This window comes from Acomys russatus, chromosome 24 (assembly GCF_903995435.1).
Source record: "Acomys russatus chromosome 24, mAcoRus1.1, whole genome shotgun sequence".
Lineage (NCBI taxonomy): Eukaryota > Metazoa > Chordata > Mammalia > Rodentia > Muridae > Acomys > Acomys russatus.
Window position 1 is genome coordinate 739746 of NC_067160.1, and position 6150 is coordinate 745895.

The 6150-nt window shown below is 34.4% G+C and overlaps 1 pseudogene; it reads right to left on the bottom strand.

The window, feature by feature from the left end:
* Positions 1-487: 487 nt before the first annotated feature.
* On the bottom strand, positions 488-1410 carry LOC127207369 (olfactory receptor 10AG1-like; annotated as a pseudogene).
* Between the last annotated feature and the right edge of the window lie 4740 nt (positions 1411-6150).

Here is a 6150-nt window from a genome sequence, read left to right on the forward strand (position 1 = left end):
TTCTGCTTCTGGGTTAACTCACTCATTATGATCATTTCTAGCTCAATCCATTTATTCACAAATTTCAGATCTAGCCAATGGTCAGAACATTCTCCACAGTTGAGTGGAGAGTGGGATATGACTTTCTCACGTACTTGGGTGCCTCACATTTGACCATGTCCCCTGGAGGGGGAGACCTGGTGGCACTCAGAGGAAGGACAGCAGGTTGCCAAGAAGAGACTTGATACCCTATGAGCATATACAGGGGGAGGTAATCCCCCTCAGGAACAGTCATAGGGGAGGGGAATAATGGGAAAATGGGGGGGGGGGAATGGAAGAATAGGAGGATACAAGGGATGGGATAAACATTGAGATGTAACAAGAATAAATTAATAAAAAAATTTTAAAAAAGAGCAAATAAGAGGTAACCATATTATCAATTTATTTTCTCATTTTCAAAATGAAATTATATTCTTATTAAATGTAAATTTATCTGACTTTAAATGTCTCATAATGCTAACAATCTGGTAAATAGTTTTCTCAGTGCCCCTGTGATATCTTTGTTTCTCAGGCTATATATGAAGGGATTGAACATTGGACTTAGGTTTTAAATAGGTGATGCTGCCCGATCCATAGAATAAAAACACAACTATAAGGTGGGAAGAGCAGGTAGAAAATGCTTTGGCCCTTCCTGTGTTTGATGGCAGTTTCAGGATGGTTGAGATGATTCTGCTGTAAGACACAAGGATCAACATGAACGGAACAGTGACAACCAGCACAGCAAATATAAAGACCACAAGCTCATTTACAAAGATGTCTCCACATGCTAATTTGAGCAGTGGAGGTATGTCACAGAAGAAGTGATTGATCTGGTTAGAGTCACAGAAGGGCAGAGACAAAATCTGATATGTCTGTCCCACCTGAATGGGGATTACAATGACCCAGGAAGCAACCACTAGCTGGGTGCACACCTAGTGACTCATGACTACAGGATAGTGCAGAGGGTTGCAGATGGCCACATAACGGTCATAGGCCATGACAGCCAAAAGGACACATTCAGAGGCCCCCAGTATAAGAAATAGGCACATTTGTGTAGCACAGGCAAAAAAGGGAATATTTCCTTTCATTGTGAAAAGATCCATAAGCATTCTAGGAAGAGTGACAGAAACAGCAGATTTCTAGCAAGGAAAAATTGCTGATGAAAAAATACATGGGGGTTTGCAGAGCAGGCTCAACCCTCGTGATGAGAATGATGATGCCATTCCCCAGCAGGATAATCATGTAGATGAACAGGAAGATACCAAAGAGAAACCTGTGCAATCTGGGAATATCAGAAAATCCCAAGAGAATAAATTCTGTAGGTAGGGTAAGATTTGTTTGTATGATTTTAAGCTTGCTAGGTCTTTGTGGGTTCACATGTCTGGACTGCATTTTCCTCTCCTCGATCCTGATTGGGATGTGTGCTTTAGTCTTTTTGAGTTTTAAGCTTCTTTCTGTATCTTGCAGTTTGTTCATGTGGGTGAGGTACTCTGAAACTAGAAGTTATGAATTCACAAGAATAAAAATAGAACCAGTTTTGCCAATAACGTCTTCCAAATAAAGTGACCATGTTAAATATATATTCTAATGTATCAACAAAGTTCATAGAACTGTATATTTTTTTATTCACTTGCCATAGCAAAAGGATTAATACACATGGATTTGGTCCTGATGTTCCACTGTTATGTCACTTTGGTAGCCTACCTGGCTCTTTCCCTTTTCATAGCATCAGAATTTGATTTAGCTAGTTGCTACCTTTAAAAAACTTCAAAGATCTCAAAATATTTATTATTATTTAAAATTATTTATCTTTGAATTTCAAAAATGAGCTTGATACCTTGGAGGCTTAATTCTTATTTTAACTTACTTATCAACTTCCAATCTCACATGCAGTCTGAGCTAAATGGTACTTAAGGTTTTGTTTTATCTGCCAATGACTGGATAAGAGTGTCTATTTTCCTTTCTGGGTGTGGGATTAATTCTTCTCTTTAAATATGTAAACCATTAAGGCTAGCAATCTTTCACACAAATTTCTTTCACTTTTATGGTAATAAATAACTATTGTTGTTAATCATAATCTCAGTACCCATTTTAATTAATTATTAAAATGTATTAAACATTAATATTTCTGTTTTTATCAGTTTATAACTACTTTCAGCCATCATATGATCATTTCAATGAGTGGGATAACAAAAGGGTGCTGTAGAATAAAAAAATAATACGTATTGTAATTATATTATAATTTCAGCCAACCAATAAATATAAATAATCTCTCATATGATAGAGCTATGGCATAAGTCCAAAAGATGTGATGTCCTACTTCACAAATACTCAGTTTTGTTCATTGTCACTTTATTCACAATAGTGAGGAGATTGGCAGCAAAGCTAAATATCTCTGTAGTAATAAATGGATAAAGAAAATATGGTATGTATATACTATGAAGTAATTTAGCTGTAATGACAAAATGGAATCATGAAGTTTGCCAGTATATGAGCAGAACTATAAAATTGTACCTTGCATAAAATACCCAGATCATGAAAGACAAACAGTGCTTTAGAAACTATTATTTTAAATCTGAATTAAAAATATTTTCTCACTTCTCATATCTGAAATATTTAATTCCCTGCATTGATGAAATACACAGGGTTATTTCAGTCCAACCTAGATATTTATTATACTTCTCTCTTTCCTCTTCTCTCTCTCTCTCTCTCTCTCTCTCTCTCTCTCTCTCTCTCTCTCTCTCGCTCTCTCTCTTGTGTGTGTGTGTGTGTGTGTGTGTGTGTGTGTGTGTGTGTGACAGTTCTAAGGGGGGTTGTATAAATTCCATAGGCCACATGTGAAGGTCATAGGATAACTTCTTGTATCATGTGGAATCCAGGGGTTGAATTTAAGTCATCAAGCCGACTAGCAGCTTACCGTATCTCTGAGTCATTTATGCAGACCTCACCCCTAAATATTCTTTACATAACTACCTTATCCTAGGTATTCAATCCACTGATCTATTGTTTTTAATACTGATTTGTAGTGTAGAGTCCTATGAATGTCAAGCTTAAAGTCTGCTATTTTGTTTGTTTTTTTTCCATGATGATTACTACTAAATATGTAGAAGTGAATGTATGTCCAGCCATGTTGCTTTTTAGGAGGAAAATTGTCATTGATTTGCATTAATAGAGATGACTTAAGTGCTTATTAATTAAATTTTATCATCTTATGTAACAAATATAAATTGTTTATGCCCCCATTTCTTGTTGCACAGGAAGGAATAGAATAGAAAGATTGTATGCAGCAATGTATTGTAATGGAGTTCTATAATCTATATTTTTCAAAGGCTGAGGAAAGTATTGGTGTGAATTTAAGTCAACCCTTGTTCTAAGATTCATAATTGTCAAATGAAATAAAACATTCTCTGAAGTTCTTGTTTGTTTAAACATCATTTTCTTTGTTTTAAAATTTTAGTCCCAGCAATCAGGAGACAGAAACATGTGACTCTCTGTGAATTTGAGGTCAGCCTGGTCTACAAAGTGAGCGCAGGACAGCCAAGGCAACACAGAATAACCCTGTCTCAAAAAACCAAACAACAACAACAACAACAATGGAAAAAAAAAACAAATTTTTGGAACTTTTTTTCTCTCTGTCATATTTTCAGATTTTATTCTTTTCTTAAAAAAAAGTTTTTGTTCTTTTTATCTGTTTATTTTATTGGGGTTCTTCTTGTTAAATGAGGTGTGTACTTAAATAGATATATGGGAAAAGGGGGTTGGAAAGTGAGACCAATGTTATAGTAATTGGTATTTGTTGGTTTCCCACCCAAGAAAGGAAAAAAATGTATGCATAGATTACAACGTGTCTTTTATGGTAGGAAAACATAACAGTGATAGGTATAGACACATAAACACAAAGTACTTATTTGCCTACTGCTCTGAGATTCAAAGTGTGAGAGTACTTGGCAAAGACAAATTTCTGACTTAATTGTTAACCACACTGTCTGGCTTCTGAAAAAACTTCTAGTCTGTGTAGCCCATTGCCAGGCTGGTGCATAAAGCTTACCAGTGTATACTATTGAACACCCCCAGAGCTGCTGCTTATGTGTTTGTGTCTTTTCAGTCATCTACATATTATGTAAGATGATGAATTATATTATGGATACAGAAAAAGTTCTGCTCTATTATATTATCTGGTATGTTATTTCAAATTTTAAAAATACTAGAATTTATCACTAGTGTTGGCTGATTCATGCGACTCTAGTGGAATGAATCAATGAGCATATAAAAACTTAAAGTTCAATTTTATATTAAATTATATTACTAACTCTTGAAGATTATATTAAAATGATCAGTATTGCATAAATAATAGACATTTGGGATTTTTATTCTTTATTATTAGACTAACATATTATTGTTTACTTTTTCTTGTATATTAATTATACCATGGAGAAATAATAACTTTTACCATGATAAGCACTTGCAGACACATATTGTCTACAAATTTTGCCATGATTTTGATTAGAAGTTTTATATGCATTATTAAGGCATAAATCATAACAATCAAATCAGCTACTACTTACCAATGATGACACTTGTAACATGGATGGAACAACTTCTTAAGTTTTCCACTGTACCAGAAGAGTCTTTAATACAGGAAAGGCACTTCTAAGACGCCATTAGTTACAATAATAGTGATTTATTATTACCAGATCAGCAAAATGTAGACATTCTGTCATTATGATTTTTAATATTTTTATCATAATGATAGAGGAAAATGTTAAGAACTAAATATTTAGGGTCTTATTTCATATATTATTTCATCATTTAAAGTATACAGTAAGAGTAATCCAGGAATAATCAAACAATAAAACCCCAAGTTCAATATGATAAAATGCATGATTTCAGATGTTTGATATGAAGTATTGACTCATGATCCACACATTCATACTTCTGAGAGAAATAACATTAGCAACTTACCTTTTTTTCTGTTCTGCTTAAGTTACTGTTTTGAATCTATCTAAGTAAGAGGTTATATCACATTTACATCAGAACCTGATTTGTTTCCTAATCAGCCAGTCCCACTTATAGAGAAAACACTTCTTTTCCGTGGGGATACTTATCCACCTTTGTCACATTAGCTGCTAGTTTTCAATTAGTTTGGTAAGTTTGTTATAAACAATCCCTGTATAACAGACTACACACTCAGTAATGTCTCCATAGAATGCTGCGCTGCCCCCAGACACATCCAAATCAGTCACTAGCCCCAGAAGATAAATATTAAAATTTATTATACACCCGAGAACACATTGTATATTTCTTTGATTTCCTAGCTGGGTCATATAGTATGCTCTTATCCTCATGGTGAAAATTTATACTAACCATAGGAAAGAAGATGGACACATTTAACATACATACTGTGGACCCTGGCAGTGGGTGATGGTCCACAAACAAATCCTGCTGAAACTACAAAATACTGTTATGACCAACTGATGAGAGCTATAATTGTGAAAGAAGAAAAGCAAAACATTCTGCTTCTCACCCTCATTTTTAAAAAAAACTTAATGTGACATTTACTCTGAACCAATTTCTACTTTGTTCTGAATGCTTCCCAATTGTATTAATGTAATATCTTTATTGGTTGGGAGCATTATTTCTTTTCCTTTTCCTTTTTTCATTTTAAAACCCCAATACAGCTCAGTTTTTAAAATTTAATATTAGTACAAAGAAATATAATATTTTAATTTTGAAACTAAATATTAGGTAAAGAGACATTGTGTGTTGCATTAGATTTGTCTCATGTATGTTACATCCACACAGTGCATCACATGGGTAATTTCAAGGAATCATGAAGTTGCCCTGGCCTAGCTGCTTGGAGAAGCATGCATCATAGACAGTTTCTATATCCATTCTTTGGATGAGGGACAGTGTTCTGTTCAGGAAGTTGTCTCCTGTGCCAATGAGTCCCCCACTATTTCTTCTAACAGGTTTAGTGTGCCTAGTTTTATGTTAAGGTATCTAATCCACTTAGACTTGTTCTTTGCACATGGTGATAAATATGGATCTACTTGCATTTTTCTACATGTAGATATCCAGTTTGTCCAGCACCATCTATTGAAAATGCTATCCCTTTCCCATTGTATAGATTTG